Raw genomic sequence first — 19,387 nt, forward strand, 5'->3', positions numbered from 1 at the left:
GAAATAAATGCAATATGAGTATCATTTTCGAGGTATTCGGGGGTGCTCATTAGGAATATAGCACTTATTTCTAAATTCAAGATGGCGGACATGACTTTTCAAATAATAGCAAGCTGGGTGTCGTTTTCGAGGTATTTGGGGGTGCTCATTAAGAACATGGCACTAATATCTAAATCCAAGATGGCGGGCACGATTTTTCGAATAATAGCAAGTTGGTTGTCGTTTTCAAGGTATTTGGGGCTGCTCATTCCGAATTTAGCACATATTTCTAAATCCAAGATGGCGAAGAATTAGAAGAAGAAGAATTAGAAGTCTTGCCCGCTATCTTGTCTTCAGATATACATGCCATTTCCTTATGGTTTACCAAAAATACATTTTTGAAAAACCTACGTGCGAGTTTAAGCGCGACTATCGAATTTGAATACCTATATAAATAGCCTGATATTATCTGTGGGTATGTTTACATGAAAAGTACACGATAACAATAAAGAACCTGAACCTGAAAGTTATTTATACACGATTTTGGAGAACTGACGATGACTTTTTAGTCAGTGTTAGTTCCCTGAAATAATTTTAGTTACGAACTTTTGAGTCTGGCCAAGATAATTTTTTAAAATGAGTGTATGATGAACAAGAATAATGATTTTTCACATGAAACTAATGAAGGCAAATACTAAATATATTTCGTAGAAATAGCTAACGTAAATTCCCGACAATGTTGTTGCGGCGGTGTACATTTGTAGAAATTTTGCAAACGTCGCGATATTGCCTATTCTCAAAAATTACGTAATATAAATATTTTGAAACAGAATAGCAAAATGGGGAGAAAAAACCAGTTACTTTGCAACATTTTCGTATCTTGTTGCAACGAAATTATTTTTTTGTTTTAGTGAATATTTACATAAAAATACAAGTTGAAACAAGTTACTTCCTTGTGGAATGTGATGTTAGTGTCTATTTTATGTTTGTCTGATCTATTTTTAAACCCAATTACCGCACATTTCGTCATTTTTAGCAAAAATCTTTGAGCTGTTCGCGGTACAACTTGACCTTGAGCACTGACTGCCCGCTCGCTCATGTAGGCCTATACGGCGTCCTACAATTTGCCTCACTTAGCGTGTGCGGGCTAGGTTTCTATGCGTTATTATTCTAAGGTTGCGAGAATTAGAAATACCTACCCAAATCGCTTACTTAAAAAGAAAATGACGGTAACATTTAAACTAAAGTATTCTGATATTCTTTTCTTTTTTCGTCTTTTTGGTATTTTGGTCGCGAAAATGAGTGCTAGTGAGAAGAGCGATAACGAAAATAGAGTAATAATAATAATAATATAATATAATAAAATATGGGTACTTACTTAGAATAATAACGCATAGAAACCTAGTCCGCACACGCTAAGTGAGGCAAATTGAAGCGCTCTCAATGGGCCTACACGAGCGGGCGGGCCGTCAGTGCTCAAGGTCAACTTGTACCGCGAATAGCTCAACAATTTTAGCTAAAAATGACGAAATGTGCGGTAAATGAGTGTAAAAATACGTCAGACAAACATAAAATAGATACTAACATTCCACAAGGAAGTAACTTATAACAAATACCTCGAAAACGATACCCAACTTGCCATTATTCGAAAAATCGCGCCCGCCATCTTGGATTTACAAATAGTGCCATATTCACATTGAGCATCCCCAAATACCTCGAAAATGATACCCATATAGCATTTTCTTGAAAAATCGTGCCCGCCATCCTGGATTTAGAAATAAGTGCCATATTTGTAATGAGCACACCCAAATGCCTCAAAACTGGTACCCATATTGCATTTATTTGAAAACTCGTGTCCGCCATCTTGGATTTCGAAATAAATGCTATATTCGTAATGAGCACCCCCAAATACCTTGAAAACGATACCCAACTTGCCATTATTCGAAAAATCGTGCCCGCCATCTTGGATTTAGAAATGAGTGCCATATTCGTAATGAGCACCTCGAATACCTCGAAAATGATTCCCATATTGCATTTATTTGAAAAGTCGTGTCCGTCATCGTGTATTCAGGTATAAATGCCATTTCCATAAGGATTACCAAAAATAAATTTTTGAAAATTCTTGTCACTTGACATTGTCAATCGACAGTAACGATCGACAAAACCGAGCATATCTGTAGGCACCTGATCGACAATGTCGGGCAAATCTGTACGCACCTTTAACTTAATGATGAGTTAAGCAAGATAGAATTTCCCCATTTTTGAGGGAAATGTTATTCCATGGCATCATTACTTGTACATATATTTGTATGCGTGCAGACGAGCGTAGATACAAGTTGCTTACGCCTACATGAATTTGATTTTTGCCTCACTTGTGACAGTTCGCTTGATATGAAACTATCATTCTATGCGTTATTATTCTAAGGGACTTATTAATGTAGTACCTGTAAAAATCAGTAACATTTTCTTTTAGCAATTGTCACACGTGAAATATTGTTTTTAACGTTTTTTTTTACTTTTTCTATTAAACATCTTCCTCTCTTTAGTATTTTATTATTTACTCATATTTTTTGAGCAAAATTTTATAAATGCCTCGGCTGGAACGGCGATTGTTTGACTCGTATTAGTACAAGGCCTCGCTTTCGCTCGTGCTTGTAACTCATACTCGTCGAGCAATCCCTTATTTCCCGGCTTCTGCAATAATGTACTATAAGATGTACAATCAAAACAATTATGCAGAATTGCAAGCCGATTAAAGACTATCACGATATTCATAACAAATGTAGAATAAGTACGCGTACGTACATATTCATGATAATATACTTATGGTAGAAAAAATAATTTAAATTCACAAAATAAATAGAGTTGATAGAATCTGAACCCAAAAGAAATTTCGGCCAAATACTCATAACAAAAATTCTACTAATAGCACAAACCTTTTTGACCTAATTTGCTATTTATAGCATAATGAAAGGTATTGCTTTGCTAAAAGTTGTTTGTTATCACTGTTATGAGTTATGTTCTACTTTGAAGATAGGAAGAAAGTATCTCCGTTCGAATATACTTCGTTAAAATTGCTTGTAGATTTTACTACCCATTAACCATATTGGTTTTACATTAAACTTACGTGCGCTCTTAAAAGAATATTACACGAGCTATTCTAAGAGTAAAAGAAAAGAAAAATAATATGAAATAATAGGAAATAGGGATCTTGTATATATACCGAAATATAGATGCCGAATTTGGGAAATTTTATAAGCAGTAGAGCTCCCTGTGAAAGAGTTCTTCTAGTGTAGTACTGCCATCTTACCTATTTCTGCCGCCAAGCAGTAATGTCAGCATTACTATGTTCCGGTTTTGAAGGATAAGGGTGCTGGTGAAATTACAGGCACAAGACTTGACAAGACAAGACTTGTCAACATATGTTTAACAGAGGCATCTGTTACCATGCCGGACTGCCACGCAGAGGTCCCAGGGTTCGATTCCCGAGCCGGGAGAAATATTTGTATGACCTACTCTATGTGTGTGTCCATGGTACCCGCGATACAGGGTTTCCCTAGTACGGGGCTATGTTGAGTGTGTGTGTTATTATTATTATATGTCTCAGGGTGACGGGCGCAGTGGTAGTGCCCTTCAGATCTTTGCAATTTAAAGCTCTGAGTGGCACTGTAACTGTTATGGACAAACGTGTAGCTTACTATCAGGCGCATGGCTTGTTCGTCCCGTCACTTGACGTTATACACAAAAAAAAATACCTTTACTTTTCAACGACGAGAGAAATAAACTGGTGTTTATTACTAGTGTTACAACGAATAGTATTTCGCCTTCAGGCCGGATACCGAATATTCGGCTCGGAGCGAGGCCGAATAGCCGAATATTCGGCCAAACTATTCGGCCTGATTAATGTTCCTACGAAAATTGGCGCGCAAACCGCATTATAGCAAAGATGGCTATACATGCATATATATAAAAAAGGTAAATTAAACTAGTAATGATGCATGATTTTGTAAAAAGAAACAAAAAAGAAAATTTTATTTTCAAGTTTATAATTCAAATTTACGACACCTTAACGAAGAAAGTAATTGTTTATTTCACTTCAGTTTGATTAACTTTCTAAAACTTAATTTTATTTTCATTTGCAAATAATAAGTACTAAGATTTTGATATCGTTATTTGATTTTGTTATCGTTTATTTAATTGTGATTTCATGACAAAATTACATAACAAGTAGGTAGTGTTCATTTGATTCGTTAAGTATTAACTTTTTTGATCTCATAGAAGTAACTATTTGTGATAATTTACTGTACTTTCTTATATCTTCCTCCTATTTTTGGGTATTCGGCTGAATAGTGATTTAATATTCGGTATTCGGCCGAATAGTAAAAAATAGGCCGAATAAGCCGAATACCGAATAGTAACCGAATATTCGTTGCAACTCTATTTATTACTCTGAATGGTCATACAACACCCGTTGCTCTGGTAGTGTAATGGACTAAAATAACAGTACTCTTTTTACTTTATTTATTTCATGACCTTGGATTCAAGTCCCTTGGTCGAAATATTAGAGACAATAAACATAGAAAGTAATATAAAAGTGTAATGGTAATAGCGTAGTGGTAGAACAAAATGAATAAAATTTTTTTTTATAGAATGTTCAATTAATTGTATTGCAAGAATGAAATAAATTGCATTTTATGGGCATATAATAACGCTCGGACGCTGCGGGGAAAACTTACCGAGTTTTTTTTTCTGCAACGTCACAAATGTCTGTGACAACCTTTTGGATGGCAAATGTGCAATTTACAAGCTTACATGGAGCTAGTGATTGCTGTCGATAAATATTTTATCGACTATCGATGATTAGTTTCGTTTACGAAATAAATATCCGAACTTATTTCATCCAAACTAATATTATAAATACAAAAGTGACTCTATCTGTTACGTTTTCACACCTAAACTTCTGAATTTTGGTACAGAGACAGGTGGGGCCTAGAAGAAGGACATAGGCTACTTTTTGTTACAAAAACAAATTTTAAAGAGGGTGAAAAAGGGAATGAAATTTGTATGTGGAGAACCAATAAAACTATGAAAATTATTTACAGGCTAGTACTTATTCTACGCAGACGAAGTCAGCTTGTTTGAATATAAGTTACGATTCATAAAAAGTAAGAAATTCAAGTCAACAAAAGTACTGTTAATCCATAAATATACCCTCCAATTAATAATATATAAAACTATCGACATGACAGAAAACGTTATTCTACTCTGTCTTAGAAATAGTATTTGTTATGCAAGGCTGCAAAGTTGTTGTTTGACGCAAGTGCTTGTATTGAAACCTGAGCAAGCGAAAGAAGCTAAGCTTGAAACGAACGAGGGAGGCGAGTGGTTCAAAAATAGATTCCTATGCTCAGGAATAGCGAGGGTTTCAAGACACGAGACACAAAACAACTTTGCTGCTGAGCGAAACACATAACTTTTCACCTCACTATAGCGAGGAAAATGGTAGATGAAAGAAAAACAGTTGAACTATAAAGAATCAGTTTTGAAGTAGAACAATAAGTTTATCTTCGGAAGCGTTCTGAATTTACACGTCATCAATTTTTATTCTTGCTTGTACTTTTATTTTGTGTGACTATGAGATTATTGAAATTATTTTAGTTCTTCGACAAATTACAATATTTTAATAAACACAAGTAGTTATCATGGTCAATTTAATGTCAACAATAATAAGAATAAAATCTTTCGTCGCGCATCTTAACCCGACTCGGAGCGATCGAGTTGTATAATTTTATTTGTTACGTAATTACGACACCACACTATAAACGCACACAGTAGGTATATTTATATATTTTTTGCTATATTTAAGTACTTCTGCGATCTGTAATATCGCAGAAGTACTTAAATATACAATGTAACACACAGCAGTAACACAACGTACAAAAAACACATACACAAATATTTAAGCAATTAATTTTAGTTTATTTTATTTTGGGACACACATGCCCGTCACTCATCTCAGCTCAGGGCTCATTGGAAAAGCGCCACTTCAGCGTCAATTATGGCTGTAGCATAAGCAGAATGAAGTCCTTTTACGTACGCCACAACTGCAAACATGACGGTACAACATTTGTAGTCGTTATATTTACTTTTTTTTTGTTTTTGTCTGTTTTGTCTTATTTTATTTTGTTTTTTTTATATTTTAATTTTGTTTTGCTTGTCTAAGTGGTATCAATATTATTTTTAGTAGCTACGTATTGAGGCGTTGCAATAAACATCTATTCTATTCTAATATATAGCAACGGATTAATATTACCTACATAAATAAGCTATGTACGACAAATCGCGTAGTTGGATGTGTCATTATCTTTTTTTTTTTCATCGAAAATAAAATTAGGTGCACCACATTGACCTACCAATAAGGTCAATGGTGCACCACAGTCAATCGTCAAGTTCGAATTTCAAAAACCTTTTCCAGGCTAGCCAAAAACGTTTTTGCGCGCAGATTTCGAATGAGAAAAAAAGCCTTTCCGAGCTAGTGAGGTGAAAAACATAAATATAATATACTGTTTAATCTTTAGTATTTAATCTTTGGTAGGTAGGGGGCTTTCGGGATTGTAACAACTCCCCACAATAAGAAACCAATTTTCATATTTAAATTTATTTTCTGTACAAACTTTAAATTTATTATAATTTATCTATACACTTATATATATAGGAAGTAATAATAATGGTGTACATGAAAAAAAATCAACGTATTTTACGAAACTTCTGACGTTTTTTCGTTACCGTTTCGATTCTACATCAACGTTATAATTATGTTCATTAGAATTGAGCTATGGTTATTACAGCAGATACCAGTTATTACAGCTATGGTGAACAGATCCATTGAAACGAACACTTTCCCAACAGATTGGCGACACGCACTAATAAGGCCTATTCCTAAAAATAATAACCCAACTACCCTAAAAGACATCCGGCCTATAAGCATATTGCCTTGCGTGTCGAAGGTCCTGGAAACTATTGTAGTCAAACAAGTCACTAATTCTCTAGAAAGCAATAAAGTTCTTCCTACTGTATAGTCTGGGTTTAGAAAAAAACATAGTACGACAACTGCAATGGTCCAAGTTGTTGACGACATTCTATCCGCGCAAGACAGTGGTCAGGGCACATTGCTGACGCTACTTGATTTTTCCAGAGCCTTTGACTGCATAAATATTAATATGTTATTAGCAAAATTACACTTCTACAGTTTTAGCCAGTCTACTATCAAGTGATTTGATAGCTATCTGAGAAATCGGACTCAGTGTGTCGAAATTTCCAACCAGTCTGGATCAAAGCTGCTGTCTAAGTCACGTGACGTCATGCGCGGAGTGCCGCAGGTTTCTATTTTAGGCCCTATCCTCTTTATCATCTACAGTGCAAATGTGATAAACCATATTAAATTCTGTAAATATCATATGTACGCTGATGATATGCAGATTTACATATCATGCAAACCAGGTGATACTCTTGCAGCCGTGTGTAAGATAAATAAGGATTTAGAACGTATAGCTACATGATCGGAATCAAATGCGTTAGTACTAAATGGTAATAAATCAAAATATATGGTGCTAGGTACAAGGCAACAAACAAACAGCATAAATTACAAGTTACAGAATTTCTCTAGCGATCAGGGGTGAAATTATTGAGCGTGTAAGTGAGGCTCGTAATCTTGGTCTCCTTATGGATGAACAGCTACGTTTTGAAAAGCATGTGTCAGGCGTCATTAGAAATTGTTTCTATAGATTAAAAGTGTTATATAATATAAGAAATCACCTTAATGAGGCTGTTCGAATCAAATTATGTGAATCACTGGTACTCTCTAAATTTAATTACATGGACATTGTGTATGGGCCACGACTATTACAGCGCACGCAACAAATGATACAACGAGTGCAAAATGCCTGCGCGAGGTTCATCTTTAACATACCACCACACACGCACGTAACCCCTTACAAAAACAATGAAATATTTTAAAAATGAAAGCGAGAAGAGATCTGCACCTAGCTACACTTCTGTTTGGGGTCATAAAACACAAAGTTCCGCCTTATCTGGCCGAGAAGTTGATGTGGTCCCGCGACTTAAAAACTGCCTTCACCAGAGCATCAGCTTGGTCGCTGGTCCTGCCGCGCTGTCGCACTACCGCATTCCGCGGTAGTTTCATATTTGCCGCAGCGAAAATATGGAATGTTTTGCTGCCACCGCCATTACGTAGTCTGAAATCAGTGCACACGTTTAACGCAAATATAAAAAAACATCTGTTAGATATCCAAAATAATGCAGTTTAAGTTAACCTGGGCACTTACCGCACTGTTTTCGACTAAAGGTATTGGTCCGCGGCAGTAATCGTTCTCTTTGCTTTATTTGCGGGATGGGACACGTGCAATATGCGCCTATATGGAGATAATAAATTTGGTTGTTTGTTTCTGAAAAATGTCATTAATTATTTACTTTCTTATTACCGCAATTATATTACTCAATTATACTATGTATACTATTTCATTCTCATACTATTTAATTAATATTCTATTCAATATAAAATAAAATTGTGTATGATATTCTACAATTATTGTGATAAAAATGGTACGTACCTGTTATGGTATATGAGATTGCATGCTATTATGCGTAGTAAATACCTACGACGACGGAGGACGAAACTTGTTTACAACGCAACGGAGTAAGTTGCATTAAACAATACAAACGTGTGATCGGTAAAGTGCCGGTTGTCAAATAGCGTGCCCACCCCTCCCGTGCGTCAGTCCGCGCATCTTTCGTCTAACCCAACTCGGAGCAAACGAGTTGTATAATTTTATTTATTATGTAATTACGTCACCACACTATAAACGCACACAGTAGGTATATATATATATATATATATATATATATATATATATAAATATTTGCTATATTTGAGTACTTTTGCGATCTATAATATAATACACAGCATTAACACAACGTACAAAGAACACATATGCAATTATTTAAGTAGTTTATTTTAGTTTATTTTATTTTGCGATACACGCGTCTGTCACTCATCTCAGCTCATGGCTTATTGAAAACCAGCACCACAGTCAATTGCGGCGGTGGCATAAGCTGAATGAAGTCATTTTGCATACACCTATGCCACCATGTGCATAACCGCACACATGACAGTACAACATTTGTAGTTGTTATATTTAGTATTTTTCTGTTTTGCTCTTTGTTTGTTATTGTCTTATTTTATTTTATTTTAATTTTCTTAATTACGTCTTTTTGTTTTGTTTTGCTTGTCTAAGTGGTATCAATTATTTTTTTTGTATCTATGTGTTGTGGCGTTGCAATAAATGTCTATTCTATTCTATGTTTTAATTTATGCAAATTACGTGCCGATGCGGATGCGGATGCTGAAATTCGCAACAACACTGATGAAAAGCACTATATAAATGTACGTATATCTTGTGTTGAAAGTAACACGTAAGTAGGGATTTATTCTCATTGTGGTAATTTCGATACATGACCTAGGGGTCTTAGCCCTGTGGCGAACTTAATGTGATTCCCAGAACGATGCGAATAATAAGACCGAAAAAAGTATACATTACATATGTACATATATTATCTGAATATTTAATTAGTACAGTCTATTGTACCACCAATGCAAAAGAGTTTGTTATACTAAACTCTATATACTTTTAAAAATATCATTTACGAACTAGAGCTTGTATTATTTCTACTCCTATTATTACTACAATAATTTGAATTGCCCTGATAACGAAGTGATTAATATAAAAATACAAAGAGTTGTAATGAAAGCAAGGTTCGAAGTGATAATTATCATTGATAAGTATAATTTCATAATATCTTAAATTTTGTAAAATTAATTGGAACGATGATCCCTCTTTTTATGTATATAAGATAATTGAATGGGAATGACAAAATTGTACCGCTAGGAATGTCTTGCCATGTGTTTGTATCAGAGACGTACCCAAATTTGTCAAATGTCAATCTCCAGAGTCACAAACTAACGGACTTTCCTTTGTGTTTACGTGATGTTTACTTAGTTTTCTCACTGTTAATCATTTTTATTATACAAAACCAAAGAGACAAAACTATGAATCAGCATGGATGGCAGCATTGTTGGATATATATCAGATGATTTATCATGACAATTATCAAAGAAAATAAATATCTTGATAATTTCGAAACCTGGTCGAAATAATTAATAGGTTCCTTTTAAATTTTATTTTTTGCAAAGTAAAACCTCATTAAAATAACTGGACTACATAAATTATATGCAAAAATTATTCAAAATGCCTTCATAAAACTAAATTTAAAACGATGTCATTATATAACTTCGTGTTGTGGTCATTCTAATATAACGACGATTCGTATCAGTTTCGAATTGGAGTTTGGAGTGGAGTGGTTCCGAGTTATCTAGATTTGTATAGTCTCGGATTATAAACGAATACATATCGAATGCATTGCGTAAACACTAACAATCTACTAACTAAGCACTAACAATACCGCGAAGCTTTACACGTTTTACATATACGTCAGTTACTAATACTACACGTTATATTACACGAACATTTCTTGGTTTCTGATGATGTAATGCGGGCTAATAGAAATAGATGCCACGACATGGTGTGTCTGAAAATCATATAATATTGCCTTTATAAATCGTTTTTTTGAGTTACTAAGATGGTGGTTAATAAGTAAATAAAAAAGTAAATTTAATTATTTATATCCTCCAAACAAATTTGAATGCCAGAGAGTGGTCACAAAATGTCTCCTTAGAATAAAATTCAGCGAAACCGAATCAGTTATTGAAATAGTCTGTCAATGAAATAACATAATAACACGTTACAAATAAACTGGGGGTTTTTAATTTTATTAAATTGTAAATGAGGTATTAATATTTTTCTGGTGATAAAGACACAAGTACACGCAAAATAGACGTCTAGACGTTGAATCGTACGTGCTTACCACAAACACACATGCACTCTCATACAAGCGTTTCTGTTCCTATTGCGTGACAGACAATTATTTTGTTTACTTCGCTCTTTGTTTTCAAATTTGTCCGAGTAAGATACATTGTATTGCCTAAGGTTATTTCTTACAATATATTTGTCATTTTTGTTTATTTCTTTCAGAGGTATACATAGCGACTTGAAAAACGGGGTCAGCCTTAAGCAGTTCAGGATCCGATCTCAACGAAGATTTGTTATGTTGATCTAAATTAATGTAATGTACATATAACGGACAACCTTATGGGGAAAATAAAGATTATAATTAGTTTGGTACACTTTCACGAAGCATTCTTGAAGATTTTAATTTCGAGTTTACTGGCTTTGATACTTTTTTTAATATCGTGCCCATTGGAAAACTATTTTGAATTTTTCCCAAATCGCGTACTGTCGACGAAGAAACACTCACGATTACATGACTGAAATAACCAAAGTATTACGAGATCCTCTACAGATATTTATTTCCTTATACGTCGTAGCTTTGTTCGTTATTGTAGAACCATGTCGAACACTCAGTATACCAGAATCCGCTCATAACTTTGTTCTTGTAAAGTGTCTATAGAGATATGGTGTCTACCAGATCTAATAAATGCTTGTATATTGACATACTCAAAGAACTTCACCGAAACTTTTGAATCTGAAATTTTAAAAAATATATAGAACGCTATCTCTAATAAGGGTTTTTCATCATGAACTTCATTTACGCCTTATGTAACATTAATTTTTATTCAATTATTTTTTGTGTTAAATTACTCCATTACTTAGTTATAATTATTAATACAAAGATGGAACACTTAGAAAAATTCCTCCGATCCGGTGGATTCGAACCGAAACGTTTTCTAGCAAACCGTGACAGACGTTAATGCCAACTAAGCAACAGAATGAACCAGCGGACCACACGAATTTTTCTATGTGCTTGTTGTCGGACCTTTGTATTTGATTTTCAACGACTTTTTAGCCGTAGCGCAATCTATGAGAAATCTGTGAAAGTATTTCGTCACCCAATTAGGTAACTTTACAGCTACCAGCTCTAGCTAGAGATGTCGCTGTTAACTGTAATTAAATTTGCATTGAATTAATATTTAATTTTTTTTGTGAAATTACTCCACTAGTTTGTTATAATTATTAATACAAACATCGAACAATTAGAAAAAATTCTTTCCGGCCGGATTCGAACCAACGTCTTCTAGCAAACCGTGCCAGACTCTATGCCAACTGTGCACGGAGCGAACCAGCGGATGTCACAAAAATTATTTTCCTAATCGCCGCAATTCGCTGGTCAGAAGATACTAAACGTCAGTCAACTATCAGAGCTAGCTCATGAACAGTTGATTCGTGTGCATTTTTAACCGACTTCAAAAAGAGGAGGAAGTTCTCAATTCGACTGTATGGTTTTTTGTATGTTACGCGACAACTCTATTTGTGAACCGATTTTGATGATTCTTTTTTGTCGGAAAGAAGGTACCTTAGTAGTGGTCCTATTTAAATTTGAAGAAAATATTCCATCTCTAAGGGCACCAAACTAGGGGATTAATCCTGTTTCGCACACTTTCCGATAACCGATTTCAATAAAACTTAGCAAATAGATGTAATTCCACGAACTTCACGAACTACTGAGATTACATCATTTTTTCCATGCACAAACTATATGCCTAAAGTAAAAAAATCCAATATCGTGAAAATTGAAACACTCCATAACTGCTTACTGGCTTACTTTTACAGTTAGGTAAGAAAGAGATTTACACAAAAAAAAACACCAAATATTTTTACTCAAATGTTAAAATTCTTTTTACATTACAAAACACTGTAATTATCGGCAACTACATTCTGTATTTGTAATACTGAAGTAAGTAGCATATGTACCTGTGAGGAGACATATTGAATGAATGAATGAAATTTTGCTTTATTTTCTCTTCACAAAACTGGCCTAAGAGCAGACGACCTTATGTTTAAAACAAAACAAAGATTAGTCAAACTGTTTTGTGAGAGACCGGTACCCGAGATAGGTATAGAAAAACCTATATTACTGGTCACCAGGCTTCCACTCTGCAGATGAACAATATGGTTGTAGCACTGTAGTTTTGCTTTGGGGTAATGCCGCTGATATTCATAGAATCTTTGTCCTGCAGAAACATACGGTTAGGGCAATGTACAATCTGGGCCCCAGTGTCTTAGAGAGATAAGTTTAAAGAGATAAACATTCTTACACTAACGTCACAGTACATTTAGGAAAACGTTATTTATGTTAAGAAAAATATTAATTTTATTATGAAAAATAGTGACAGAAATAACGTTAATACGCGGAATTAAAATAAACTAGCTGTTCTTGACAGTCACGTCTGTAGTAAGATTCCGATGGATATTCAAAATTTGCCATTTACGAGTTTTAAAACTATAGTGAAACAAAAACTTTATACTGAAGGTTACTTCTGTGTGCTTGGATGACAAAAATCCGTGGTAGTGACCCGTTTAGCTCTTTCAGGTATTCTCGATCTAAGATGTTTCAATTAAATATTGTAATGATAAATGTATTCAAACGTATATTTACAAAGAGCAACCCCTAGATCTGCTTGCTCATTCTTCTCAGGGGAATCTACATTTACGAATGAGAAGTAGAGTTCAGTATAAATCAGTATAACGATTTCGAATATAATTTGTTTACGTATGAAATAAAGATTATTTGACTTGATTTTGACTTGGTTGAGACAATGGAGAAAAATTAATTAAAGCACGTAAATATGTATAACTAAGTTATAATAAAACTAGTAGTGCGCTAAACTAAGTATTTAAACCCTCTAAGACTTAGCTTTAAACAAACTCACGATACCTAAAAAGTGAGAATGAATGAATGAATGTTTATATGTGCATAGTAAGTATTGTGTGTATGAGGTGTATGGTATGTACAGTGTGCGAATGTGTTTAGGCGAGAGAACTACGAGTTGAGAACTATTAAGAGGAATGTAATGTTATTTGAGGATAGAAAGTAATTGACCAGTTTCGTTATAATTTAAGGTCTTAATCGGTGATAGTCTTTTTACAGAGTGACTTTGGAAGCGCGTACAAGGAAAGCTTATGTTTAATTTCTTGTACAAATAGGATGTGAGTTACATATTAGTACAGTGAAGAGGGTGGCTTTTGAGTTGGGTACATTTACTTTATCTTTCGACGAGTGATGCTCAGTTTCAGTTATCTGAAACTTACGTAATTAAATCTAGTTCTATAACTAACTAGTTTATAACTAGATCTATATGAAATGCCTAATATGACATTAGTCAATTGACCTTTCAATAGCTTAATCGAAAACGCAAACGTAGTTATATCTCATACCACAGAATCGTTCATTTTATTGATTTGTATAACTTGTAAATTATATAACACTTTGGTAGAAGCCGTGGTAGCCTAATGGTTTGACTACTATACTGTATACTATACTGCCTCTCAAACATAGGTTGTGGGTTCGAATCCGCCCTCGCGACTTTGAGTTTTTCGGAATTTATATACGTTTAATTCGAAACTTTTCCATGAGCTTTTCGATGAAGGAAAACATCGTAATGAACGTCAAAGAAAGTTCACAACTCTCGGATAACTTGTTAAGTCCCCAACCCGCATTGGCCCAGCGTGGCGGACTATCGCCTAAGCCGTTGCCTGAGAGCATACCCGTACACAACATTATAGGCTAACGTTGTTGTTGATTGATTTTGTGTGTGTGGCAGCTAATTGATAAAATAGGATTAAGTGTGGCTCAAACAAACACAATTATAAGTTAGCATTTGTAATAATAATAATCAATTTTTGCAGGAAGGAAGATATGTCGAGAATTCATAGGAATTTTGTTACCCTGAAGTCTTAGCAGCGCTTTTTTTGGATATCGATATTCAAATTCAATTTATTTTTCATACATATACAGTATTCATTTCTTTACGGTAAAATAAAATAGAAGTTATCTTTTTGTTCATTTAATTTCTTGATTTTTATTTTTAACAAAGTTGCGAGTTTCATACGTACTTATTATTAATTGTCATTGAAGGAGTCGTGATCAAGTTTGCGTATCGGAAATGATTCAGTAAACATTTCGAAATTATCAGGTTCTCCCGTTCGACAACTAAATCATTATTGACCCTTTCTCAAATAGGCTTCCCGAAATTTACTTTAACCTCCGCTATCAAGGGTTATTCCGAAAATCTGATATTGATATATTTTTGAGAGACAGGTCGTAAATGATGTATATATATTACAAAGTGACCATGAGACCCATAAAGAGCCGAAAACATTGGTTTGTTAAAAAAACAACTAAACGCCATTTTAGATCTGAAAAAGTAGTTTTATCTCAAATATATCGCACGTTACAATCAATACCGTCGCAAAACGAACGTCCACTTTCGAAAAATGAGGTTTAAAGCTTAGAATAATAACGCATAGAAGCCTAGTCCGCACATGCTAAGTGAGGCAAATTGAAGCGCTCCCAATGGGCCTATACGAGCGAGCGGGCCGTCAGTACTCAAGGTCAACATTCACCGCGAACAGATCAAGAATTTTAGCTAAAAATGACGAAATGTGCGGTAAATGAGTGTACGTCTATAAATACGTCAGACAAACATAAAATAGATACTAACATTACATTCCACAAGGAAGTAACGCATTTCAACTTGTATTTTTATATAAATATTCACTAAAACCGAAAATTAACCTACTACTAAAACGTGAGGCAAAAATCAAACTCATGTAGGCTACTACATGAGTTTGATTTTTGCCTCACTTGTGACAGTTCGTTTGATATGAAACGATCATTCCATGCGTTATTATTCTAAGGTTTAAAGTATATAAATAGTTATTTTTGATACAAGTGCGGAAACGTACAAGTCTGTCATTATTCACGAATCTCGAGGCTTCTTGGCCCGAGCCAGAGGTGAGGGTCAAGTCCTTCAGCCGAAAACATAAACGTTTAATTATATTTCTGTAAATATGGCCGCCAGAAAGAGGATAGGCAATTTGAGGCGGCGTGCTTGGATTGACTCGGGATTCCTTAGAACGGGCCGATACGGGTATTTTAGTTCGAGATTCGTATAATTTCGCGTTTTAATCTTCTATTAAGGCACAATAGCACTATCCTATTCCACTTTAAACTAGATTTCACAAAATAATTGAAAGTCAAAATAAAAACGACACTTTTCCCTCCAAAAGGTCCAGTGCGAATCCGATTAATTTGTCAAAAAGTAACAGATATAAACTTAGAGGATGGAAAAAAAAAATAGATATAAACCTTTCTACAGTGTCTTGGCGCAGCATTTATTGATTTTTTTATGCATAATTGTATAATAATTATTATAATTTTAGGTTTATATATTTTAGTTTAGGCAATCGTTTCATCATGTGTGATGAATACGAAATGTTTGAGTATCTCCAAAGTGACACTTCACACGATAATAAGTTGGAAAAAATCCAAAGAAGACAACTGCGAGATCGTGATGATCCGTTTGAAATGGATGCACATCAATTTATGAAAAGATACCGGCTTAGCAAAGATATGGTCCACAGTCTATGCGATGGACTTAAACCGCACATGTCGAGGTCTACAATATCCACCGATTTATTGGTTGAGACTAAGGTTATTTTTCACTAAAGCCCAAAGTATAATTTTTTACAACTTAATTTATAGTCAAATATTTTTAAACTTTTATTGACATGTTTTCAACAGACTACAAAGTAAAAATACACCCGCGGAATTTCGTTGACATTTGATGTCGTTCGGAAACTTAATTCTTATATACAGAAATTAAAATATAGTGTATTGATTTTATTATACACTGTCTTTATTATTAGTATTATATAGTGTCTTTATTTATTATCGTACATGAATAATACGTATCTATTATTTTTCTCTTAAATTAAGCGACAAATATAACACCGTAACTTGTCGGTAAGTATTCATCCATCTTTTTGAACGTTACACTAAAAAGCACGAGCTAGTCAAGTCCCAGGCATAGACAAAATAACCAGCGAAGAGTCGGCGAAAAATATGTACATAATACAAATTTTATCCAGTCAGATTTTGGGCGTAATAAGAAATGCCAGGAACTTGCATGGTTTTTCTAAAACTTCATAATACGCCCCCTGTAAGATGTATACATATATATAATGCGGGCGCGGGTGCGTGTAAATCAAATGTACGTAGACGATCGTTGCGCTCACAGTGGCGTGTATATATATATACCCACTATATATACATACTAGATATAACCACGCGCGGGCCGCGTGGGTATATCTATTGGCTCCTTACCTACCTACCTTGCACAGCGCTTGGTCTAGCGTCTAGCGTCTGTTTGCGATTTCAAAGTGTGGATCTACCCGCTCGTAGCCGCTTCGGCACTGTGAAAGGAAAGACGCCAAGACCCGCGCGTGAGCAGACCCGCAGAATGAGCCTAGTCATTGACCATAATTGAATAATGTTGATGTTGATGTTACAAAATGAACGAGGATAAAGACAAAATCTTAATTTAAGGACATCACAACTCAAACAGTTTCACTTTGATAACGTTGACACATAATGCATTATTTATGAAACAAAACTGTTGGCTGGTGTTGGCTAAGTCTGATGGTACCGACAGACACTTCACATAACGCTTGGCTTTTAAAGCAAGATGATCTCGATTGAATAAAAACATATTTTTCTAAGTAATAGTAATACCAACGTTTAAAAATGAAAAATGAGGCATTTTTCGATAAACTATTGATGCATGACTGTTCGGATTTCACTTCCCGATCTATTATTAGCAAAGATTAAAATAGGTAGAGTATATTTAGCTAAACTTCGGAGCAGTTATACACATAGGGTGGAAAATACCTCCGCCTGAAATTCCGGAATTATTACATCGTCTAAATTGTTAAAAAAAGTTTTGTGATTGTAGGTAAAAATATAAGAATTTTGTTAATATTTTATTTTTAATAATTACGTATTTTTTCAGGAAAGTTTTACTCCAAGTGTATTACTTAAAAATTTATGTAAAAAAAATATACTCATTCCGATCTGTAGTCAGTGATAGATATTGATATGAATCCAATATTCAAGTACTTTCGAAACGCCGCCGCCAGTGTATATACGTAGATCATAAAACTGTTTTTATCTTTCCAAACGTAATACGTTCGGATTAGAAAATAAAATCATTATAAAGCGTTCTTTGTACAGGATATTATAATTTATGAGCTCAGTATGTACGTTCTGTATGTATGTGAGTAGATACTGGATAAATGATATACTGTACTGCCTTCGTCCTTAACCCATTCATGAACAGTAACTTTACAGTACAGTACTTTTGGAAAATTAAATATTAGAATATGATAGCATGGGATATGGATCTAAAAAAACCAACTACCGGTTTTACGGTGCTATTACCAAGTGCTTTAAGTGTAGTTGCCGCCTACTGCTTTTCCATAGACAAATATCAACAACGTACTGACAAATTTCATTTATTTACATATTGAACATTTTATTTATTAAATATAAACACTACGGCAAGAAAAAGTACTGTCCATGGAAGGACTTTGTGTATATAACCGGATTTGTGTATATTACTTTAAGTTAGTTACATACTTTGTGAATCTTTTTTTAACTCAATTGATTTAAATAATCACTTACCAATTAATATGGACGTTTGCTCTTTAGAAAGGGGAGTGGAGATGTTTATTATCACAATCACTATATTAAACACACTTTTGTACTAGAAAGTCCAAGTAAAAACTTTTAGTAATTTAGAAACTTTATTATAAGAGTTCCAATTTCGTATGATTAAAGTTTAACAACAATAGCCGTCAGATAGTTTCCTAGTGAGAAATTGCAAAAATAATGATATTACGCGTGTTGCATTAACAGATGGTACTTTTTTTTTATAATGGTAATAGAGTGCGTTCGTAACTTCGTGAAAATTGTAAGGGATAAGACCGCGTTCGCCGCGCAGCGTGTTCAAATGACTACACCGCTTAGTCGGACGGGGATGCGAGCTACTGTTTAGCGGCGCATGCCCGTGCAATAACGTGGACGATAAACGTGGTAACCAGCACTAATATTATCTAGTGCTGTTCTTCTTAAGCAAATGATAAAACCTCAAAAGAGCGGGTAATCCAAAATCCTAACAGAGAATCTATTTCCTATTTTTAAGAATTTCCCCGATTTTTGAATCAAGTTATGTTATCGTGAGCGCTATTACCCTGTAATATAAAAAACTCATTTTGGATTTGCATCCCTATACAAATGGGCGGTAAATCGAAAAAAAAAAACAAGAAACCAACTCTCTTTATGTTCACCAATTTTTCAATGCTAATGTTGCTTAAAAAAAATTAACTTAAAACTTTATTCCTAAGGCATAATATAA

General features: G+C 34.3%; 1 protein-coding gene across 1 annotated transcript in view; it reads right to left on the reverse strand.

Annotated features, from left to right (window-relative positions):
• Positions 1-18,697, reverse strand: part of LOC113231763 (RYamide receptor-like) — a 91,767-nt gene extending 73,070 nt beyond the window's left edge. The window contains exon 1 of the mRNA XM_026466281.1: positions 18,655-18,697. The gene's annotated coding sequence lies outside the window, so the exon portion shown is untranslated. The remainder of the gene's footprint in view (positions 1-18,654) is intronic.
• Positions 18,698-19,387: the final 690 nt, after the last annotated feature.

The sequence above is a fragment of the Hyposmocoma kahamanoa genome, unplaced genomic scaffold, assembly GCF_003589595.1.
Source record: "Hyposmocoma kahamanoa isolate Upper Pololo Valley unplaced genomic scaffold, ASM358959v1 66, whole genome shotgun sequence".
Classification (NCBI taxonomy): domain Eukaryota; kingdom Metazoa; phylum Arthropoda; class Insecta; order Lepidoptera; family Cosmopterigidae; genus Hyposmocoma; species Hyposmocoma kahamanoa.